Below are 24,835 nucleotides of genomic sequence, written 5' to 3' on the forward strand. Positions count from 1 at the left end.
TCGCAGACAAAAAGGAAAGTGCAATGGGCTGGAGGAGGGGGGCAGGCCTCAGGCATGAGGAGGTGTGATTCCGCAGGGCCAAGGACCCCGGTTCTCTTCCAGGGAGCGGATCTGCCCTCCCAGAGTGACCTCCCAATCATTCTTTTGTGTGGTCCGAGATATCCCAGACCAAGCACGGTCGGGCTGGAAAGCCAGACACCTAAACCAAGCACAGGAGACGTTTCTGAAGGGAGGTCAAGTTCATGGCCATCCAACAGTTCCAAATGTGGGGTGACTCGACCCACCAGGGAGAAGCAGGCTGTCCAGCTTTCGAGCAGTATGAGGAGAGGGTCAGAGTGGGAGCGTGGGCAAAAGCACAGAGACATGGACACGCAGACTTAGGGAGGGTCCGCAGGGTGACACACGGGGTCAGGAGCATAAGGCGGGAGCCAGGGAGAGAGGCCGAGTCATGAAGATCGTGAGTGGGAAGCAAGGAGCTTTGGCTTCCCTCTGGGGCTTCCAGAATTCACAAGAGGGCTTTAGGGAGCATGGGACTCCTCATGCATCCTAGAAAAATCTAGAAAGATTGTATTGACTGCAGTAAGGAGAAAAAACTGAAGGAAGGGCAAATAGACCAATCGAGAGGCTGACCCAGCCCCACATGACGGAAGTCTTGACCTGCGTGGTGGCCTCCTGGCCTCTCTGGAGACAGAGAAAGGGGCAGGCCGGAAGCCGGAAGCCGAGGGAGGGCGGCATCCTGACGAGGCATGCTGACTGCCAGGGTCACTATAGAACATCACAGTAATGCTCACGACAGCGGTTTGGTTCTAAGAAACTCAGAATGGAATGTGGTGAAGGGAGACAAGGTCAACATGTATCCCACTGTACGCTTAGCCTGTCATCTGGCAGCGCATCAGAAGAACAACCTGGAAGTTGATGGGGAAGAGCACACCCTGACCCTTCCTTAACAAGCACAGGGCCCGCACGACATGCAATGTTTGGTTGCCCCTGTCCAGGTCATGACCAAGCAGCTGCTGCACAAGCCCCAAAGTCCACTCATCCCTCTTTCCTCCAAGGATGTCTGAGGACCTGACTGCAGGGACCCACAGCCATCCACCAGCTCTGACCGTGGCCATGGCCTTGTCCTTTCAGAGTGACCCCCAAACATAGGAAAGAAGCAGAGGGAGCTTGTTGTGAGGGCCAGAGCAGCCCAGGGAGCAGGTCAGCACAGCCCGCGGCACCCTGGGCTCCACAGAGCTCATCATGAGGGCGATTAAATGATTCTGCTGTGAAAATTTGTTGAAAATCTATCTCCCACTCTAGACTGGATGCTCCATGAGGGCAGACATAGGATATGGCCTGCTTCTTACTACTTATACCTAGCCTCTGGCACCACAGAAAGAGCCCAATATTGTTTTTGGATAAATGAAAGAACTGATGATTAGCTCACCAAACATTTTGTAAAGCCCAGACTTCCTGGTGGGCTGCCCGACCTCAAGGAGTTCATCCCCTTCAGGGGAAACCAGTAGGTCATAACTACACCAGAACATGGGCTCTGCCGGCGGTGTGGGGATGGATGCGTGAGCAGGACAGGGTGAATCTGGACGACGGGACGTGAGGAGCCAGGAAGGAAGACAAGGGGCTATGCGGTGCGAGGCAGGTGACAGGTGTGTCAGGCGTGGCACAAAGCTGAGCAACCATGGAAAGCACAGAATAGAGTCAACTAGAAGTGGCTGAACGCTGTGAGGTCCAAAGACCTCATTTACCCAACAATCCTGGGGAATGTGAGAACCTAAGTCCTGTCTCCCGCGTCCACACACACTTGCCAGTAACGCCTTGGATTCTAGCCAAAGGCCACTGATGTTCATGCTGTCATCCGCCCTCAGCATGCAGGGGGCCCGGAGAGGCTCGACGTTGCCCACATGGGAGATAACCAACCCAGAAGACTCAAAATTAGGGTCCCAGATATAGACGGGGGTCTACTTCGGGGATCTGAAGTAAAAAGGTCAATGATTTGAGCTGAAACCAGATCTTCAGGAGGGAGAAGGCTGTATTCCAAGCCAAATGACTGTTCCATCACTAAGTCCAAAGGAAGGACACAAATCCAGGGGTGAGAGATGGAATCCAGGGTCAGGAACAGGGAAGACAGGAGAGGAAAGGTAATGGTCAGTATCAGCCACAGAATATAAAATTACAACACATAATTGCAGGAGGGAAGAATGATGCAGTACAGGAATGGGGGGGCGGGGGGTCTTGGGCAAATACCCACATAGGGCGAAGATGTTGCCAACTTACTCTTCTCGTCATCTGTCCCTGGCAGAACGGCATGTTATGCTGCCTTAAAGGTGCATGGTTTGGGTCCATCCCATCCAAACTGGCATTGTTCTAGAACTTCGTTGAACTTGCCATTCTTCTGGGACAGGGGAATTTGCATATTACTTGGGTGTCATTTCGAGTAAGCACAAGTGAAACCATCAATTACAGCTACTTCAGGTAATTTGTGAAGCATCTCTTTCCCCCCAGGTCCCACAGGATGGGCATTCTAACAAGCTCTTATTAGTCAAGGTTAATTCCCATAACAACTGTTACGTTCATGGAACAGACGAAGCCGAGGCTAGAGGTCCAGAGGCACCTCACATCTAACCCACAACAACCACCAGGAGAACTTGGTTCCCTTAAAGGCAAAGAGCAGGCCCACTTGCTGGAGACATGAAAACAAGACCAGGTTATTTTTGATCTCCTGTCTTGGCAGAGGCAAGGGCGGCTTTCGGGAAGACCCAGGGCTTCCATTTCACCATGCCAAGCCGATATTGCCCAAGGATGGGCCAGGGTCCAGGGCAGTCAGAACTGCCAGTATCCTGTCTCTCTGTCTGGCACCGAACACTAGGAGCTGGGCTCAAGGGAGAATCTGGACTTGCATCGGAGAATGCCACAGACCATCTGGCCTAGCACACCTCCCCGCAGGGCAGTACACAGACCGTTCTGAGAAGGGCCAGCCCAGTTCCACAAAAGCACATGTATTTTTAGCTGTTCATTAATTCATTCAGCAATAATTTACCGGGCGCCTCCCAGGCTCAGGGCTGCTCAGGCCCTGGGGATGCAGAGCGGAATTTGACCCGGTTCCTGGCTCTCCAGCAGGGCTCGCTGGCTTGGTGATGACATGTAAACAAATACCATGATAGAGTAGAATGGGTGCTCCGCGTGAGCTATTTACAAAGTGGCGTGAGGTCGGGGTGTGGCTAGCTCTCTCGGGAGCAGTCAGGGAAGGGATCCCAGGGTGACCTCATTCACTCGTTGCCTCACACATGGATCACTGACTCACTCACCCATTGATTGACCCATTTGCTTATTCGCTCATTCAGAGCAGTTAAGCTGTTCTTGGACTGCACTCCCATTCATTGACTCATTTACTCACTCACTAATTCGTTGTTCTATTCACTCACCCTACTATATGCATCCCTCCATACACTGGCCTATTCATCTGCTCATTAATTTGTTTCATTCATGAACTTATTTATTTACTTTTCCACTTTTTCCTTCTTTCATCGATGTATTAATTTCTTCACTCACTCAGTTTTTGGCTTGTTAACCAATTAATTCATTTGGTTGCTCATTCACTCATTGACTCGCTGGTTCATTCATTCCCTCATTGCTAATTAACTTTCAATCCTCCAGTAATTCACAAACTCATTCAGGGACTCAGTTATTTATTCTTTCATCCACTTGTGCCCCCATCTTTCACTTGTTGACTCCATGAGCTACTAGTCTGTCATTCATTCACCCCCTGACTTATTTATTCATCATTCTCCTTTTGACATGTTTACTTAAACATCATCTCATCCACTCATTGATTCACTAATTAATTCATCACGCATTTCTGCACGTATCCATTTGGCGAAGTGGACGTGTCAACTCACCGTCAGTTTGTTAACACATGTGCGTACTCCTCGACGTTTTCATCAGTATGCTTTCCTTTGTTTGCTCAAAGACTCATTCATTCACTAACTCATTGCTTCATCCAGTCATTTATCATTCATGCAATTTGTCATTCAATGAAGGTCTATGACTTGTGAGCTAGACTTAATGGGCAGAGCAGTAGACAAGGGTTTAGGACTCCTAACTTTATGGAGCTCACAGCCTAGCGAGATTTTCATTGGCTTAGGTGTCATCACCTTTGTAAAGCATCTGATACTTAAGATTGAGCCAAGGGTCCACCGTCTATGCTTCCAGAAAGTCCATCTACTTGCCCCATTATATTGAACTGTTGCATTTTATGAGTTGGTCTCTACCTAATCCCCAAGAGCAACGTGATAGCTGGAACTAGACTGAACTACGACCAACACAGAGACTCACATAGATTTGGGTCAACGATGAGCTGAAATTAACACCTCATCAGTTACTTTAGCACTCTCTTGGACACGAAGTGGCAAAACATTTTAGAATAGGGAATTCTTGGGGCGCCTGGGTGGCTCAGTCGGTTACGTGTCCAATTTAGGCTCAGGTCATAATCTCACGGTTTGTGGGTTGGAACCCCGTGTCCAGCTCTATGCTGACAGCTCGGAGCCTGGAGTCTGCTTTGGATTCTGTGTCTCCCTCTCTCTTCTCCTCCTCCACTCATTCTCTGTCTCTCTCTGTCTCAAAAATAAAGAAAGGTTAGAAAAATTTTTTTAAATAGAATAGGGAATTCCTGCCACCACCTCCAAATAAATGAGATCGTAAGTATTTGTACCTGAGATAGAGGAAAGAAATAATCCGGCTAAGTAGCAGGCAAAAATACCTCAATTATTTCAGGACAGCAGGCAGAGCAGTACTGCATACTACGCATTACTAAGACAAGGATGGAAAAGGTAAATGTTTTATTTCATAAATGTCAATGGTGCAAAACTATAATGACCTTAATCCTTCTTTCAAATCACATTTTCATCACTGGTCCAGGATTTTGCTTCCTTCAGTCTAGATTTTCAAAGACTGATTTACTAAACAGCTACAGCAGCAGCCACAATAATATTAACATCCATGAACCCACCAAAGTACAAGAATGAAAACTAGGAATATTTTAACAACTGTGCCTGTCCTCATTATACACAGAGGGGAAGATTAAATCTTTTCCATTAAATAGGTCTCAGAGAAGCAAAATTGGGTTGATCCTAATTCTTGTTTCATAAAATTTTATCATTGGGACACCCTTTGCCCCTTTAATTTTCTTTACATACGGATTTTTCCTTGTTTATTATTTTAGACAGTTACTCCTTTTCAAAAGTAAAGTCAACAGCGAAGGATTTATTTCCAAACAAGAGGCGAAATTTCTACAAGGATGTCTCTTTACGTACTCCTAAAACCAAGTGCTGAAATCATTGACCCAAATGAAACAAATCTTTGTCTTGGGAATACTCCCATGATTTGTCAAGAGTAACCATCATAATTTCACTAGCGGATTTACATTTAACCTGCTTAATTATTTGTTATTTTAATAAAATTTTAAAAAACAATGAAAACACAGCCAGTGCAAGGACAAGATCTTTGACTATGACTAGAATGTGTCTATAATCTTCTTAATCTGAGATGGAGCAGTCCACCTACGTTTTGAATGGAAATTTTTTCCATTCAAACGAATAAAGCACAACCTTGTCAGGACAAATTCTTATCATCAGTCCATGCAAAGTCTTCTTTGATTTCATGTTATGATTGTCTACGGCCATACCACCCTAAACGTGCCCGATCTCGTCTGATTTCATGTTAAGATTGCACGAAGCCATTTATTTTTTTTTAAATAATATAAGTCATCATCCATAAATGAAATGACCAAGCCAAGAATAAAAACTTAATCTACTAATTACCCTAATTTATTTATTTATGTATATCCAAGTTAGTTAGCATACAGTGCAATAATGATTTCAGGAATAGATTCCAGTGATTCATCCCCGATGTATAACACCCAGTGCTCATCCCAACAAGTTATATTCCATACTTTTTAATCACACAGACAACTCTAAATACTCTATACAGACAATCCCAACAAAGATAAGAATTTGGAGTATTACTCACATTGAACCATCAAGGTCTTGACCATTACAGAATGATTACCATCTCAAGTGTGTCCATTCTATAGAGTGGAAAGTAGATGGGGAAAAAAAGGAAAACGAACATGAATTCTTTTATTTTATTTTTTTAAGTTTTTATTTAAATTCCAGTTAATTAACATACTGTGTAATATTAGTTTCAGGTGTACAATATTGTGATTCAAAACCTCTATACAGATGTCTAGACATGTATTTATGTATTTTTCATCATCCTTGACTCTTACACCACCAGGCACTATCAATGGTCCAACTTTGTGAATTCTTTTCATTTATATTTTGTCTATTGATTTACTCATTAATTTACTACTTACTCGTGAAGAAACATGCATGAATCCAAAATTAAAAATAAAAACAGAATAAGAGCCCTGATATCCCTAATGTCTACATATGAAATCACTTCCACAGACATTAGCTCTGTGTCTTCATTGCCCTTTGTGTTTCACATATGGACATCTCAACATAGTGCTTTGCACCATTCCCATGTTTATTACTGGATCATGTACGGCCTTCTTTGATCATATTTCCTACTTCTTAAAAATGCACTGACCACTCCTAAATTGCCCAAACCAAGACAAGAACTTTGAATGTTACTCACACACACGGGTCTCCATGCTCCAAAGGCAACTATTGAGTCCGAGGCCATGGCAGAATGCCAAAATTGGCAAGGCAGTGCCCATTCTGAGGAGTATAAGAGCAAGGAGAAAATAAAGTTTGAGATCTTCTACCCATCAGTCCTTTGTATTCCACCTTTCGTTCCCTCAGGCATTTAGTATTTATTAATTTATGGTGTATCTGCTTACTTTTCTCCGTATTACCCATTCCAGACTAGACTAATAGTATCTTTCTTCACTACATCTTTTCATAATTTGGAATACACCTCACTCTTTCATCGTTAATCATTTAAACATCTTTAGTGATCCTTCCATTGATTCTTTTATATTGATTTAATCATAATCCATGAGCCATAAAATTAGAAGCAAAAGATTCTTACGTATCTCTCACATAGTATAGAATAGTATAGACTAGATTTCTATTGTATTAGTGTTGGACCTCAGAGTTCCAGACATGTAGTAGTCATCATCCATGACTCATACCGCCACCAGTAGTCATCATTGATCCAGACATTAATTCATCAAGTCACTAATAATAATAAATACCTAAAGTCATAAAATATGATAATAGGATCCTTAAATATCTGTCTATAGAATTATTACTCATGGAACTACATCTCTTTTGTTGTTTTATTTCAATGTTGCATTTAAGGAGTAATCAAGACAATGTTTCATATCAACCCCATATTTATAATGGGGTCATTGTCAATCTACCGAAATCATATTTCATATTTTTAAAATGATACAATGAATGCCTGAGTGCCTTAAAAAACAAAAAAGACTGAAAACCAAGACAACAGCCTTGACTATTACTTACATTGGTCTCCATGCTCGTAACGCAGAGACATAACTATGGAACTCCTGATCATGGAAGATGCTTACACCAGCTTGAGGGTGTCCATTCTAAGGAGTACAGAGCAGGGGAGGTGATAAAAAAAAAAGATTGAGACATTATCACCATTGGTCTTTGTAGTCAATCATTTGGGTGGTTATTTGGGATATCATTTTACCTTCTCTTAAGTAAACAATATCAGTCTTGTCTCTGACATAGAATGTGAACCCTAACTATCAGTAACACCGCCTTTATCATCCTTAAAAAGCAACACCTTGGGGCGCCTGGGTGGCTTAGTCGGTTAAGCGTCCGACTTTAGCTTAGGTCATGATCTCGCGGTTCGTGGGTTCGAGCCCCGCGTCGGGCTCTGTGCTGACTGCCAGCTCAGAGTCTGGAGCCTGTTTCAGTCTGTGACTCCCTCTCTCTGACCCTCCCCTGCTCACGCTGTCTTTCTCTCTCTCTCCTAGAAATAAATAAAAATATTTAAAAAAAAAAAAAGCAACACCTTTATGCCACTTATTTCCTAGTGAATATCAGAGTTTTTAAGATATATCAACAATATGTCTTGCCTTAGCATATATTTTTATATGGGACAATGTTTAATCTTATTCGTACTTATATATTTTTTGGTTTGGCCATTGGTCCAATTATAATAATAGTTTGAAAATGCAGGAACCCAAAGATCAAAATAAAATAATTGTTTACTTCCAACATCTGTTTATAGAATTATTTCAAGAGAAAATGGACCATATTTCTTTTGTGTTGGACCTCAGAGTTCCAGACATGTAGTATTCATGGTATATGACTCATACACCACTGGCCGTCATCATTGATCCAAGATTAGGCCACGTCCTCTTCTCTCATTTCTACAATATTTATTGATTAACTCATTAATTCACTAATTGTACTTTTAAACACTATGACTCACAAAAACTGAAAAGAGGTCTGATATCCTTAATCTGTATACAGAATTGGTCTCATATATCAATATACGTCTTTCATTAGTATCTTCAGTTTTTCATATATGCATCCATCAATATAATGCTTCATATCTACCCTGGGTTTATCACTAGGCTACACGTGGCCTTATCTGATTGTATTTCAAACTCTGTTACACAGTGAATACACTTAAACAAAAAAAACCCAAACTAAGAGAAGAACTTTGATTATTACTTACACTGGTCTCCATGCTTCCAGCAAACAGATGCAGCCAGGAGTTCAAGGCCATGGAAGATGCTTACATCAGCTCAATTGAGTCCATTCTGAGGAGTACAGACCAGAACAGATGACCAAAAAAATTATGCCTTCTCTCCACTGATACTTGTTTTTCATCTTTAATTCAGATAGTCATTTATGCGATCATTAATTTCAAGTATATTTATTTTATTTCCTCTTAAGAAAACAATTTTGAACTCGCCACAGACCCAGACTATAAACACTGTCTACAATTTATAATGTCTATATTATCCCTAACATAAGAGGTCACAGTCAAATACCCTTATTTGTCCTTGGACTTCAGTGTTTTCAAATATATATTAATAAGCATTTCTTGTTTGATCACATATTTTTATAATTGGTCCCTGCTTCACATCATTTATCTTTTTCTATTTCTCTCTTTCTTTTTTGCTTTCAATTCATTTATCCAATAATAGTAATGGAATGAAAAACCATGAACACAAAGACCAAAAAAAAGTCTTTGTGTATCCCTGACATCTGTATGTAGAATCCTTTAAAACAAAAGGAATGGACTAGATTTCTCTTCTGTTGGACCTCAGAGTTCCAGACACGTATTCATCATATATGACTCCTATGCCACCAGTGGTCATCTTTGATCCATTACTGTCCCTCTTTTTCTTCATTCATTTATATTTATTCACTGTTCATTAATTCACTAATAATAATTTGTAATCATTTTGATTCACAAAAACCCAAGAAGAGTTTTTATGTCCCTAATCTGTATAGAGAATAATTCTTACATCAATCTCTTTCAGTAATTAACCTCAGTTTTATGTACGTGCAGTTATCAATATAACACACCATCTCAGTCTCGCACTTATCCTTACTCCACAGTTGGCCATCTTCTTAATAATAAACACTCTTAGACAAGTCATCCAAACCAAGACACTCTGACTATTACTCACGCTGGTCTCCATGCTCCTAACACACATATGCAACCGCAGAGTTCATGACCTTGGAAGATATTAAATCAGCTCAAGTGTGTCCTCTCTGAAAAGTACAGAGCAGAACAGGTGATTAGTTAAAAACAAAAGAAGAGGGGAGCCTGGGTGGCCCAGTTGGTTGAGCATCCGACTTCAGCTCAAGTCATGATTTCATGGTTCGTGGGTTCAAGCCCCACATCAGGCTCTGTGCTGACAGCTAGCTCAGAGCCTAGAGTCTGTTTCGGATTCTGTATCTCTCTATCTCTCTCTGACCCTCCCCTACCCACGTTGTCTCTCTCTCTCTCTCAGAAACAAATAAAAACATTTAAAAAAGAACAAAAAGTAAAACAGATCTTATCTCCACTGACCCTTGATTTCTGCATTTCAGTTACTCATTGATACGTTTATTAATTTTTCATAAATATTTTTTTTCTCTTAACAAGAGGAATAATCTCAACCTTGGGTATGATTGAGAACAATAAAATTGACTCTTACTAAACAATGTCTACATCATCTTAAACCAGAGATAACATTTTTAATCCATTCATTTCTTTATGAACATCAGTGTTTACAATTTTTATTAATAATAATTTTTGCCTCACCACATGTTTATTATTGAAAATCACTTTATCCTCTTCTTCCTTATATATTTATATTTGGTTAATGGTTCTACCATTGATTCATTAGTAATAGTGAATCTAAATCTATGACTCTACAATAAAATACCTGATATCTGTATATTCTTGACATTTGTCTATTGGATTATTTCAAACAGGAAATAGACTACGTATACCAGTCATCATTGCTGGTCCATGCTAGACCCTCACTCTCTTTGTTTTACATTTGTGCTCAATTAAATCATTAATTTATAGACATTAATAAAAAACACATTATTCAAGAAAACATGAGCACAAGATCCTTGAATATCCGTAATGCTGTTCTATAGAATCCTTTCCCATATACACTCTATTTTTTCCATTTGTTTCATTAATCAACAATAAGAATGTTTCCTATTAAATCTATGATTGTGCCTTGAATAACTTTTTTTATTATGTTTAATACTTTTTAACAACGCTGGGAATACTCTTAAGCAAATGATTAAAATCAAGCTAATATCATTGACTATTACTCACCTTGTTCTCTTTCTTGACAGAGATAACATAATTTTAAGCATGGCAGAAGCTAAAATCAGCTTAGTACATCCATCTGCAGAGTACCAAGAAGACACCATGATTTTTAAAAAATGAGACATTCTCCCCATTGACCCACAATTTTCATCTTTCATATGCTTAGTCATTTAAGTGTTTATTAATTTATGGTAATGCTTATTTTCCTCTCAATACAACAAACCTCAAACTCGCAAGTGACTCAGAGCGATACTGACTACTACCTGTCACCACCTATGTCACCCTTCTTCAAAGATGTAATACACTCGGTCCATTTATTATCCATTCTGGTGAATAAGTATTCATTTTCCTGACTATATATTTTAGTAATGAACAATGCTTCACCCTCTTTATCTTTATTCATTTCTACACTTGCAAATGTAGTCTTGTCATTGATTCTTTTCTAATCATATTTTAAGATGCATGAACACAAAGACCAAGAAAAAGATCACAGGAGAATGCTGAAATCTGCATTCTTAAAAGAGTATGAATGGATTCGAGTCTTTTTGTGTTAAACCTCAGAGTTGTAGACACGTAGGATTCATTGCATGTAACTCAAGAGCTGCCCATGATCATCACTGGAACATGGTTGCCCATCTTCATTCTCGTCTACATTTGTTTATTAATTAATAACTGGCCATCTTCTTAATAATATGGTGAATACTCTTAGACAAGCCATCCAAACCAAGAATAAGAATTCCACAGAAGAATAAGCTACTTGAATATGCCACAACACCTACCCATAGAATCATTCACAGAAACTAAATCTATTTCATTTAACTGAACTCAATGTTCCATTTATGAATTAAGTGATATAATGCTTCATATCAATCTGATACTGAACACCACTACAGTTGGCCTTCTTTGGTTATATTCAATACTTTCTAACAATGCAGTGATAAACTATACAAATGATCCCTGAAAGTATAGAATAATAATGCTATCACAGTGATTAATTTAATAATAATAGTGAATATTTTTTTAAAAAACATCACTCAAACTAAGTCAAGAGATTTCAAGAACTCACATTGCTCTCCATGCTCCTACCACAAAGTTATGACCAGTTCGTGACCTTGGCAGAGTCCTTAAATCAGATGGACTCTGTCCATTCTGAGGAGTATAGAGCATCATAGCAGATGATTTAAAGAAAATGAGAAATTCTCTCCACTGTTCCTTGCTTTTTACCTTCATTTGGTTAGTCATTTTGGCAAACATTATCTGCATTATGTTTGTTTACTTGTCTCATAAGAAAATGACCAACTTTGAACTTGAGACTGACCCAAAGCATAAACATTTTCTATAATTTATATTATCTGTATCACCATTAGCCAAGAAGGAAACAGTCATGTACCATTTATTTCGATTCAAATTTCAGTGTTCTCAACTTATATAAAAGTACTTTTGTCTTGTCACATATTTTTACAATTTTATAATAGGGAAACTTGTTCTTTATGTATTTATTGCATAATTATGCGAGGCCCCTTTATCTTCATTTATTTCTAAATTTGTATCAAATTAAATCATTAACTCACTGATAATAATAAAATATATATGATTCACAAAAACACAAGAATAAGATCCTTGAATATCCCATTCCTTAACTTAACTTCAATGGAAATGTTTCTCAATACATTGTACCTTTTTCATTAAGTGTCTACAATGTTACACATTATCAATTACTCAGTATTTCCTATCACATTAATCAATGGGCCATATATAGCATTTTAATTTCTATTTAACACTTTAAGATAACACAGTGAATACTTTACACAAATTACTGAAATCAAGACAAAACTTTGTCTATTAGTCTGCTTTGCTGTCTTTCTGAAAACGGAAGTAATATAACAATTTTGATGATGGAAGAAGGCTTAAATCAGCTTGTTGTTTCTGAAGAGTATCGAGCAGAAAAGATGATTTAAAAAAATTGAGACATTCTTTCCACTGATCTGTAATTTCCATACTCTGTGTACATTGTAATTTAGGTATTTATTAATTTATAGTAAAATTTATTTATTTTTCTCTCAACACAATAAGCATCAAATTCACAGCTGACTCAGGGTAATACTAACTACTACTTATCACTGCCTATGTCACCCTTACTCAAAGATGTAGTACACTTAGCCTATTTATTATCCATTCCAGTGTATATAAATATTCATTTTCCTGAATATATATTTTTGTAATGAACAATGCTTCACCCTCTTCATCTTTATTCATTTATACATTTGCTAATTTATTCTGCCCTTGACACTTTCGTAGTTACAGTTTTATAATTCATGAACACAAAGATTACTAAACAAAAGATTACTGGATACTCCTAACCTCTGCCTATAGTACCACTGAAAATATAGGGAATAGACTAGATTCCTCTTGTGGTGGCCCTCAGTGTTCCACACTCATTATTCATCCTCGATGACTCATACACCACCAGTCATCATCATTGGTCCATGATTGGCTGTCTTTCTGTCCACTCTCATCTACATTTCTTTATTGACTAATTCATTAATGAATAAATATGCATAAATCACACCAAAAATTAATATCTTTCAATATCCCTAACATTCATCAATAATATCATATATAAACAGACTAATCTTTGGTATTAACTGAACTTAACGTTTGTTTTTTTATGGATTAATCATTTTACTATTTCATATCAATCTGATATTGCACATTAGCATGGTTGGCCTTCTTTGAACCACTTATACCAAGACAAGAATTTTGACTACTACTCACATTGATCTCCATGCTCCCAACACATAGATGCAAACATTGTGACTGTGGTTGAATCCTTAGATCAGCTCAAATGTGTCCTTTCTGAGAGGAAAGAGCAGAGGAGATGATAAAAAATTAAGACATTTATCCATTGATCCATAGATTATACCATTCATTTATACGGTCATTCAGGTATTTATTATGTTAATAGAATTCTTCTTAAAACATCAAATGTCAAATTTCAAAGTGACTCACACAATAACTGTTACTTATAATGTTCTATTACCATCCTTGCATCAAAGACAAAACACATTTGACAAAACGGTCCATTTACTATCCATTCCAAATCCTAATGATGCCATTTTCCTTTGTACCTTCCTGATATCCAGTTTAAAAGGTCAGTTCAAATAGAGGTACTGAACTAGATTTCTTTCATGTGGGACCTCAGAGTTCCAGAAACGTATTCATCATACATGACTCATACACCATCAGTGATCATCATCAATTCAATATTGTCCCTTCTATTCTTCATTTATTTCAATGAGTTTATTGATTACAGAATTCTTTCACAAATAACAATTTTAAATGCTGTCATTCATAAAAACCCAAGAAGAGTCTTTACGTCTGTAGTCTACATACAGAATTATTCTCACATCCATATATTTCCCATTATTACCTATTTCCTGTATACATATTAAACACAATAATGTTAACTATATCCCATTTTTATCACTGAGATACAGTTATATTCTTTAAAAATACTTTTCATCTTTATACAAATAATCTTAAAATAGAACACTGAAACCAAGACAATAACCTCAACTGTCACTCACATTAATTTCTGCCCTCCTATTACAGAGAGGCAACCGTAGAGCTCTTGACCATGGAAGATGCAAACTCAGCTCAAATGCATTGTTCTGAGGAACATAGAACAGAGTAATGGTAATAAATAAATGGGGGCACCTGGGTGGCTTAGTCGGTTAAGCGTCCGACTTTCGCTTAGGTCATGATCTCGCGGTTCGTGGGTTCAGGTCCCGCGTCGGGCTCTGTGCTGACTGCCAGCTCAGGGCCTGGAGCCTGTTTCGGAGTCTGTGTCTCCCTCTCTCTCTGACCCTTCCCTGCTCACACTCTCTCTCTCGCCTAGAAATAAATAAAACATTAAAAAAATATATAAATAAATAAATGTATGAAAAAATAAATAAATAAATAAATTGAGACCTAATTGCCACTGATCCTTGCTTATTGAATTTTATTAATTAGGTTTTTATTACTTCTTCTTAATATGTATTTTTTATCCTAACAAACGAAAGACTGACCTGGAAACATAAAACTCACTCTTCCTCATCAGTGTCTAAATGATCTTTAGCCATTTGATCCATTAATTTCTTTTATTTAAATTTTCTAAATTATGTTCATCTATTTTGAGAGAAAGACAGAGTGCGAGCGGGGAGGGGCGGAGAGAGAGGGAGACAGATCCAGAAACAGGCTCCAGGCTCTGAGCTATCAGTGCGGAGCCTGACTCGGGGCTTGAACCCACAAGTGAGAGATCATGACCTGTGCTGAAAGTCAGACGCTCAACCGACTGAGCCCTTCAGGCGCCTCTGACCCATTAATTTCTTAATGGGTATCAATAGTTTTAAAATTATTAATGATATCTTTTGCCTCACCACATGTATTCATAAGTGGACCGTGCTTCACTTTCCTTTTAATATATTCATTTATATTTCTTTAATAGTTCTATCATTATTCCATTAATAATAACTAATCTATGTTGAAATCAATACAAGAAAAGGATCTTTGTATATTACATGGAACCAATTTCAACAGAGTAAGGAGAGTGATTATGTCCCACAGGAGACTTGAGTTTCAGACACATATTTTCATCATTCTTGACTCCTATGTTTCCAACCCATCATCACTGGTCTCTGACTGAGTCTATTTTCCTTTGTTCATGTCTACATTTGTATCAATTAAATTATGAATCCATTAATAATAATAAAAATAATACATGGTTCATAAAAACCCAAGAACAGATTCTTGAATATCCATAACATCAGTTTACAGAATCATTTCCCACGTAGACTATACCTCTTTCATTAACAGACCTCCATCCGGGGGCGCCTGGGTGGCTTAGTCAGTTAAGCGTCCGACTTTCGCTTAGGTCATGATCTCACGGTTCGTGGGTTCGAGCCCCGCGTCGGGCTCTGTGCTGACTGCCAGCTCAGAGCCTGGAGCCTGTTTCAGTCTGTGACTCCTTCTCTTTCTGACCCTCCCCTGCTCACGCTGTCTCTCTCTCTCTCCTAGAAATAAATAAAACATTAAAAAAAAAATAAAAAAATAAAATAGACCTCCATCCTGTACATTAAAAATCAACATAATGTTTCCTATCATATGTATCATTAGGTCATCATAAACTTTTAAGCTCTTTTAGTAATTTTTAATAATCCCATAAATACCCTTAAACAAATGACCAAATCCAAGATGGCAACTTTGACCATGACTCACGTTGGTCTCTTTCTATACACAGAGGCATCATGACTATTTTGATGACTGCAGATGCTGAAATCGGTTCCAGCATCCATTCTGAAGAGTACAAGCAGATTAAAATGTTGAGATTTTCTCTCCATTGATTCATAGTTTCCACTATTTGTTCACATAGTCATCTGGACATGTACTAATTAAAGATAGTATTTATTTTTCCCTTAATAAATGTCAAAGTTTTAACTAACTCAATAGGTAACTATTATCACTGCCTGTCATTCTCACTCAGGACATCTACATCTTTGATCATTGTATTTTCCATTCCAATTATACTTGCTTATTATATATTTTAACAATAAACAGTATTTAACCCTCTCCATATTTGTTCATCTACATTTTTATGTATCCTACTATTGATTTTTTTACTGAAGTACAGTCAACACACAATGTTACTTTAGTTTCAGGTATACAACATAGTGACTCAATAACTTTATATAACTCTGTATATATGACACTACGCTCATCACAATAGGAGCTACCATCTGTCACCATAGAATGCTATTACAATACCATTGACTGTGTTCTCTACACTGTACCTCCCGGGACTTATTCATTCCATAAATGAAACCTGTACCTCCCTCTCCCCCTCACCCATTTAGCCCCTTCTCTCAGCTCCCTCCCCTCTAGCAACCACCAGTTTGCTCTCTATATTTCCACCATTGATTTTTTAAATACTTTTAAATATTCATGGACACAAAGAACATGATCCTCACATATGGCTGACGTCTCTCTATAAGATCAGTTCAAATGGGGACAAAGAACTAGATTTCATTTGTGTTGGCCCTCAGAGTTCCAGACCTGCAGTGTCGATCATCCAAGATTCTTATGCCTCCCCCTCCCATCATTTATCCAGGTATGTCCTTGATTATCGTCAATCCTGTCCACATGTTATTAATTCATCAATTCACTGCTGCCAATAAAAGAAGTACCTAGGGGGTCAAAAAAAATGGAAACAAGACCCTTGAATATCTCTAATATCTGTCTATAGAATTGCTTCATGCAGTCCTCTATCTTTCATCAATGCTCTCAAAATTTCCTACAAACACTAATTAACATAATGCTTCTTAAGATCATTTTTCTTTTTAACATGTTTGGAAATTACTGATCATATGTCACACTTTTTAATAATGTGAAGACATTTTTTTTAAACCACAAAATGAAGAAACGAATTTTGACAATTACTCTCACTTTGCTCTGTGCTCCTCAGCCATAGATGCAACCACAGGGCTCTTAACTATGGGACAATGTTTAAATCAGCCGAGGGGGGCCATTCTAAGGAGGACAAGGCAGAGCAGAGGATACAAAGATTGAGACCATGTGTTCATTCATCCCTGTGTTCCATCTTTCCTTCAGTCATGTAGGTAGGTAGTGATTTGGGATAATGTATACTTTATTTTTCTTAAGTGAATGAACGATATTGATCTTGTCCCCGACAGAAAACTATTACTTCTGAATATAGAATTGTCAAAAAATAGATGTGAATGTATCTTTCATAATAGATCTTTGTTTTCAATATGTAGAAATAGCATTTCTTGCCAAACCACACATTCTATTAACTGGATAAAGTTTCACTACCTCTGTCTTTATATATGTGCTTATTGATTATTTAATTGAACTAATTAAAATAATATAAATGCATGAATGTAAAGGCCAAGACAAGATTGTATGTATTCCTGATGTGTGTCTATAGGATCCCTTGAAACAGGGGCAATGGACCAGAATTTATCCGTGTTGGACCTCAGAGTTCCAGATACATCTTCATCATATATGACTCAAACACCATCAGTTGTCATCATCGATCTAATATTGTCCCTATTCATTCATTTCTACGGTGCTTATTGGCTAATTCATTAATTCACTAATTATTTTGAAACCCAGTTATCACCAAAAACAGCCCTGAAATCCCTCTTCTGTATATACAAACTTTCCACGTCTATATATGGCTTTCTTTAAATATCCTATGTTTTTACATTTCATATCATTTCAATACTTATCCACAGGGCTACAGCTGACCATCTTTATTCAATATGCCACTTTTAAAAGACACAGTGAACAACACCCTACCCAAAAAAATCACTGAAACCCACAGAAGAACTCTGACTCTTACGCACATTGGCCTCTCTGCCACCAGGTCTTGCTACTTAAGTCAGGTCAAGTATGTCCATTCTGAGAAGAACAAAGCACAGCAGATTAAAAAAAAAAAAAAAAGTTAATTCTTATTCCCATTGATCCTTGATTTCCACCTTTTTTACCCACTCACTTAGGAATTTATAAATTATTCCTTGTATAAATACTTTTATCTCAACAGAATGAACAGGAGCAAACTTGAACCAAACCCACAAGAAAAAAATTGGCTCGGAACGAACCGTGTTAACGTGATCCTTAGTCAAATAGGTAAAAGTCCTGATCCACTTATTCCTTAATGAGTTTCATTCAGTGTTTTCAATTGTATTGATTAATATCACACACCTGTTCACATACATTCATATTTTAACAATGCTTCACCCTTTCTTCTTGATTTATTACGTGCCTTTCTTTTATGGTCCAAGTATTAGTCCAGTAACAATAATAAATCGAAATCTATAAGCCCAATTCCTATATTGGGCATATTCCTAACATCCATCTATAAGATTAAATAAACAGAATACACTAGGTATTATACTAGACCTTGACATCCAGACACATAATATTCATTGCCCATGACTCATCCACCACCATTCACCATCACTGGTTCATCATTAGGCCTCTTTCTTGTGATTCTCATAAACATTTGCTTATGGCTTCACAAAACTAATAAATACACACCATTCAAAATAAAGAAAGATCCTCAATAGCCTTAATCTCTATCCTTACAATCTTTTCCAGAGACTAACTCTGTTTCAAAACTGACCTCATTATTTACATTTAGGGATTCATCACCTTAATGTACCATATCAATTTGATATTTTACACGGGTGTATTTTGCCTCCTATGCTTATATCTGGAACAACACAGTGAATGCCCTTAAACAAACCACCGGAGCTCAAGCATTGACATCTCTCACACTGATCTCCGATGTTCTTAACAACATGGATGGACTCAACTAGAGAGCACGTGACCTTGGAAGAGGCTTATGTCAGCTCAAGAGGGTCCATTATGAGGAGTACAGATCAGAGCAGATAATCATAAAGTGAGGCACTCTTTGGATGGAAAAAACATTTCTTTTCTGCTGGACCTCAGGGTTCTGGAAACACACCATTCATCATGCACGACTCATACGCTGCCAGTTATCATCCCTTATCGAAAGAAGTCATGGTCTCTTCACTTATTTCTACATTGTTTCTTGATTAATTCATCAATTCACTAATTATAATTTTGAAACTAGTATTAAAAAAAAAGGCCTCGCTACCCCTCGTATATGACTAGAATCATTCTCACAACAAAAGAACTCTGTCACTATCTTCAGCTTCACATGTATGAATTAATCAAAATAATAGTTCATATTAATCCCATAATTGTTACTAAGATACAGTTCATATTCTTTGATTACATTTCATACCTTTTTCCGATACAGTGAATATTCTTAAACAAAATACCAGAACAAAGGTAAGAACTTGGATAATTACTCACATTCTCCAGACTCACCTGTAACAGAACCACAATCCTAGATAGAGCTCATGATCAGGGAGGAATCCTTAAATCAGGTCTAGCTTGTCTGTTATGAAGACAGGGCAGATGATACAAACATGAGACATTCTCTCCAGAGATTGTTGCTTTTCACTTTTCTCTTAGCAAAGTACTTAGATCATCACTAATTTGGTATAAATATCTTTTTCTCTTAGGAAAACAAACAACTGTGATTTTACCACTGACCCAGAATCTGAATATTGTCTAGGACTTATATTATCTATGGCACCCTTAGTCACCCCAGGAAAAGTCACGTACCATTTACTTCCTATGCAGGGTTTTCACAGTGCATTAATAGTATTTCTTGCATAATCACATATTTTTATAATTGGACAATGCATTACTGCATTCATATTAATTTATATATTTATTTATGGATTCTCTCATTTATCCAATTATAATAATAAGATGAAAATGCATGAACTGTGAGACCAAAACCAACATCTTTATATATTCCGGACATGTGTCGAGAAGATCACTTCACAATATGGAAATGGACTGGATGTCTTCTGTTGGACCTCAGAGTTCCAGACACTTATTTATCGCAAACGATTCATGCACCACCAGTGGTCATCATCGATCCAAAATTGTCCCTCTTTTCCTTCATTCATTTCAATTTTTTACTGATTAAATTATTAATTCACCACTAACAATTTCTAAAAACTGCAATTCACCAAACTCCAAGGAGAATGATTATATTCCTAATCTGTATATAGATACTCCCATATCAATGTATCTCTCTCATTAATATTCCTCAGCTTTCCACATGTGGGTTAATTAATACAATTTTGCTAGCCCATATTTATCACTGAGATAACTGCCTTCTTTAATTATGTTTTGTTTATGTACCTTTAAGTACTGCAGTGAATTATCTTTAAAAAAAAAAAACCCATTTAACCAAGAAAAGAACAACTGTTACTCACATTCCTCTGCGTCCTCCAACTATAGAGAGTCCACCACAGAGCTTGTGCCCATGAAGATATGAAATCAGCCCAAGTGCATCTATTCTGAGGACAGAGCAGAGCAAGTGATAAAAATAATGGAGACTGAATTGCCATTGATCCTTGCCTTTTATTTCCTAGACTCAGGATTTAGATATTTCATTTTTATCTTTATATATAAAATATATATTTTAGGGGCTCCTGGGCGGCTCAGATGGTTAAGTGCCCAACTTCAGCTCAGTACATGATCTCACAGTTCGCGAGTTCAAGCCTCACGTCAGGCTCTGTGCTGACAGATGGAGCCTGGAGCCTGCTTCAGATTCTGTGCCTCCCTCTCTCTCTGTCCCTCCCCCACTCATTCTCTGTCTCTCAAAATGAATAAACATTAAATTAATCTAGAATTTCAGACTTGTAGTATTCATTGTGTATGACTAATATGCCACTCGTCATCCATGCCTCTTTCCTTTCTTTCTCAAAAACATTTGTGCATTGAGTGAATCATTAATAAAGAAATAAACAAAATAAGAATAAGATCCTTCAATTCCCCTCCCATCCATCTGTAGAATCATCTCCACGGAGAGCACTCCGTTACTACTAGCTAACCTCAGCGTTACATGTATAGAGATACACAGGCGTATTGTATCTTCCTTGATAAATTTTTAAAGAATGCTTTTGGATACTTTCGAATAATACAGTAAATACCCTTAAACGAGTGACTCAAACCAAGACAAGAACCCTATTACTCACTCATGTGGTCTCCAGGCTCCTATGATATAGATGCAACCTGAGGGCTCGTGACCTTGAAGAATGTTACGATCACCTTGAGCGCATCCATTCTGAGGAGTGTAGAGCAGAGCAGAAGGTAAAACATGAGACCTTCTGCCATTTACCCTTGATTTACATCTTTCCTTTAGGCAGGCATTTAAGCAATCATCATTTGGAGTCTATTTCACTTTTCTCCTTAGAAAATGAACTACTTTGAACTTTCCAAAGAGGTTACATTCATGAACCATTTGTTTCTCTTTGGGCCTTAGTGTTTCCAAATATATTCATAGTATTTCTCGTCTCCCACGTATTTTTTAAGTGAACAAGCTTTCTACAATTCAGCTTTTTCAAATATGCATTTCCACACTGATAGTTCAATGATCCAATTGTCATAAACAATGGAAATGCATGAAGAGAAGAACCACAGCTCTCTTGTTCTGGACCTCAGAGTTCCTCCAGTTAGGTATTCATCGCATGAGGCTCATACGCCACCAGTGGTCATCATCGATCCAGTAATGTCCCTCTTTCTCTCCATCCATTTGTTTGTTTAATGATTAAATTAATTCACTACTAACAATTTCTAAACACTGTGATTCACCAAACCCCAAGGAGAATTATTATATTCCTGATCTGTACATAGATTATTCCTACATCAATGTATCTCTTGCATTAATTATCCTCAGTTTTCCACATGTGCGTTAATTAATACAATTTTCCTATAGCCCATATTTATCACTGAGATAACTGCCTTCTTCAATTATATTTTGTCCTTTTAAATAGTACAGTGAATTATCTTTACAAAATCCCACTTAACCAAGGAAGAACTTCAACTGTTACTCACATTCCTCTGCATCCTCCAACTATACAGAGTCCAGCACAGAGCTTGTGCCCGTGAACATATGAAATCAGCCCAAGTGCACCTATTCTGAGGACAGAGCAGAGCAAGTGATGAAAATAATGGAGACTGAATTGCCATTGATCCTTGCTTTTTATTTCCTAGACTCAGGATGTAGATATTTCATTTTATCTTTCTATACAATATATATATTTAGAGGGCCCTAGGTGGATCAATTGGTTGAGCATCTTACTTCAGCTCAGGTCATGATATCATAGTTCATGACTTCAAGACTTGTCTTGGGCTCTGGGCAAACAGCTTGGAGCCTGGACCATCTTTGGATTCTGTGTCTCCCTCTCTCTCTTCCCCATCCCTGCTTGTGTGTCACAGGCTCTGTCTCTCAAAAGTAAATAAACATTTATAAATAAATAAATAAGTAAATATTTTATATGTAAATGAAATTTTCTATATTATACATAAATATATAACAAAATGTATATAAAGTACATAACTATAAATATAGAGAATACATAAATAGTAAATATTTTTAAATATGGGTAAAATATAATGTAACATATAGTGTGTAATATAAATACATGAAGTATATAAAATGAATAAAATATATATTTACATATTTCATATTTTATGTATTTATATATTTATAAAAACTAAATGTTTTTATTGCTTTTATGTAAGATCTATATTTTATTATATATTACATATTACATATTATATATTATTTACCTATCATAACACAATGAAAAACTTAACCTTGAGACTGATGATACATTTTTATTGTTTTCTATATAAGATTCAAATCTTATTATAGATCTATCCCAACATAATGAAAAACTTCATGTTGAGACTGACCCAGAACAAGACAACTAATTCTTACAAACCTAAGCCTGTAGGATTCTTAAACAATGAAGTGATACACCGTGATCCACTAATTTTTCATGGGCATCAGTATATCCAGGTTTATTAATATCTATATTAACTTATCACATGTGTCCAGTTAGGCAATGTTTCACCCTGTTTTTCTTTATACTTATTTAATACTGCTATCAGTATTCAATTAATAACATATCCATATCCATGAAATCAATGCAGAAGTGAGATCTTTGTTTTGATTTGTATTGACTTTGGCCTCTGCCTATAGAAACAACTGGTCTATAAAATCAAGAGCATTGCTTGCCTAACACAGTATTTTTATAATTGGACAATCTTTCGCCCCCCTTTATATATTTATTTTTATATTTGTTTATCATTTCCTTGATCCAATTATAAAAATAGAAACAAAAATGCAGGAACATAAAAACCAAAACCGAGGTCCTTGTATGTTCTTGACACCTGTCTTTGGGCTCATTTCCAATAGGGGAGGCAAAGCAGATGCTCTCTCTGCTGGACCTCAGGCTTGCAGATACGCGTTTGCCAGGTAGGACTCATGCGCCACCAGTAGTCATCATGGATCGTGGATCCAGTACTATACCTCCTCTTCTTTGTCTATTTCTACATTGTTTACTAATAAATTCACTAACTATATTTTTAAAATTATAATGATTCACAGAACCCCAAGAAGGTACTGATATCCCTCTTATGTATCTACAGTCATTTGCACAGCAATACGCCTATTTCATTAATAATCTTACATTACATGTATGCATTAATCAATATAATCTTACAAGTCAATTCAATATTAATCAATGAGCTACAGTCAACCGCCTTCAATTCTATATGGTGCTTTTTTCCCCTCTGTTTTAACATTTTCCTTTCAATTCCAGGTAGTTAACATATGGTATAATGTTAATTTCAGATGTACAATTCAGAGATTCATTAATTCCACACATCACCCGGTGCGCATCACAGTAAGTGCATTCCTTAATCCCCATCACTTATTTCCCCCTCCCCCCTCCCGCCCCTCTGGTAACCATCAGTTTGTAATCTATACTTAAATCTGTTTCTTGGTTTCTGTCTTTTGTTTTTTCCCTATGACCATTTGTTTTGTTTCTTAAAGTCCACAAATGAGTGAAATCATGTGGCATTTGTTTTCTCTGATTTATTTCGCTGTTTCATGTTCACTAGCTCCGCCCATTTCATTGCAAATGGAAGATCTCAGTCCTGCTTGTGGATGAGTAATATTCCATTGCATATATATACCATCTCTTCTTTTTTTTTTTTTTTTTCCCCCCTTCCCTCAGTTCTAGGGTTAGGGTTATGATTAGGGCAACATGACCCAGAGATCAAGAGTTGAATACTCTAATGACTGAGCCAGCCAGGCACTCCCTTTATTCTTTATATATTTCTTATGGATCTCACCACTGATGCTTCATAAATATTATTAAAATTCATGAACATGAAGACCAAGAAAAAAACTGATATATATTTCTGACACCTGTCTATAGGATCCCTTGATACACGGGAAATGTACTAGATAACATTGTGTTGGATGCTAGAATTTCAGACATGTAGAGTCGCCTGGGTGACTCAATTGGTTAAGGGTCTGATTTGGCTCAGGTAATGATCTCATGGTTCATGAGTTCGAGCC

At 37.4% G+C, this 24,835-nt stretch overlaps 1 long non-coding RNA gene, 8 other non-coding genes and 5 pseudogenes across 9 annotated transcripts; all 14 read right to left on the reverse strand.

The window, feature by feature from the left end:
* Positions 1 to 7,103: 7,103 nt before the first annotated feature.
* Positions 7,104 to 7,179, reverse strand: LOC120245775. Its single transcript, XR_005531876.1, has one exon. It is a non-coding gene; the product is annotated as a small nucleolar RNA SNORD113/SNORD114 family (small nucleolar RNA).
* Positions 7,180 to 8,264: 1,085 nt separating this feature from the next.
* On the reverse strand, positions 8,265 to 8,339 carry LOC120245771. Its single transcript, XR_005531873.1, has one exon. It is a non-coding gene; the product is annotated as a small nucleolar RNA SNORD113/SNORD114 family (small nucleolar RNA).
* A 927-nt stretch (positions 8,340 to 9,266) lies between these two features.
* On the reverse strand, positions 9,267 to 9,338 carry LOC120245768 (annotated as a pseudogene).
* Positions 9,339 to 11,338: 2,000 nt separating this feature from the next.
* Positions 11,339 to 11,413, reverse strand: LOC120245812. Its single transcript, XR_005531900.1, has one exon. It is a non-coding gene; the product is annotated as a small nucleolar RNA SNORD113/SNORD114 family (small nucleolar RNA).
* Positions 11,414 to 13,202: 1,789 nt separating this feature from the next.
* Positions 13,203 to 13,275, reverse strand: LOC120245792. The gene has a single exon (XR_005531887.1). It is a non-coding gene; the product is annotated as a small nucleolar RNA SNORD113/SNORD114 family (small nucleolar RNA).
* A 704-nt stretch (positions 13,276 to 13,979) lies between these two features.
* Positions 13,980 to 14,051, reverse strand: LOC120245790 (annotated as a pseudogene).
* A 2,809-nt stretch (positions 14,052 to 16,860) lies between these two features.
* On the reverse strand, positions 16,861 to 16,935 carry LOC120245814. The gene has a single exon (XR_005531902.1). It is a non-coding gene; the product is annotated as a small nucleolar RNA SNORD113/SNORD114 family (small nucleolar RNA).
* An 879-nt stretch (positions 16,936 to 17,814) lies between these two features.
* LOC120245782 lies at positions 17,815 to 17,886 on the reverse strand (annotated as a pseudogene).
* Positions 17,887 to 18,192: 306 nt separating this feature from the next.
* LOC120245741 lies at positions 18,193 to 22,380 on the reverse strand. The gene is made up of 5 exons (XR_005531863.1): positions 22,297 to 22,380; positions 21,438 to 21,526; positions 20,673 to 20,756; positions 19,708 to 19,777; positions 18,193 to 18,249 (listed from the first exon to the last, which is right to left on the reverse strand). It is a non-coding gene; the product is annotated as an uncharacterized LOC120245741 (long non-coding RNA).
* LOC120245809 lies at positions 18,745 to 18,818 on the reverse strand. The gene has a single exon (XR_005531899.1). It is a non-coding gene; the product is annotated as a small nucleolar RNA SNORD113/SNORD114 family (small nucleolar RNA).
* On the reverse strand, positions 19,292 to 19,366 carry LOC120245804. The gene has a single exon (XR_005531896.1). It is a non-coding gene; the product is annotated as a small nucleolar RNA SNORD113/SNORD114 family (small nucleolar RNA).
* On the reverse strand, positions 20,262 to 20,333 carry LOC120245789 (annotated as a pseudogene).
* LOC120245793 lies at positions 21,893 to 21,967 on the reverse strand. Its single transcript, XR_005531888.1, has one exon. It is a non-coding gene; the product is annotated as a small nucleolar RNA SNORD113/SNORD114 family (small nucleolar RNA).
* A 1,311-nt stretch (positions 22,381 to 23,691) lies between the features above and the next one.
* LOC120245808 lies at positions 23,692 to 23,763 on the reverse strand (annotated as a pseudogene).
* Positions 23,764 to 24,835: the final 1,072 nt, after the last annotated feature.

The sequence above is a fragment of the Hyaena hyaena genome, unplaced genomic scaffold, assembly GCF_003009895.1.
Source record: "Hyaena hyaena isolate Hyena2069 unplaced genomic scaffold, ASM300989v1 scaffold_427, whole genome shotgun sequence".
Taxonomy (NCBI): Eukaryota; Metazoa; Chordata; class Mammalia; order Carnivora; family Hyaenidae; genus Hyaena; species Hyaena hyaena.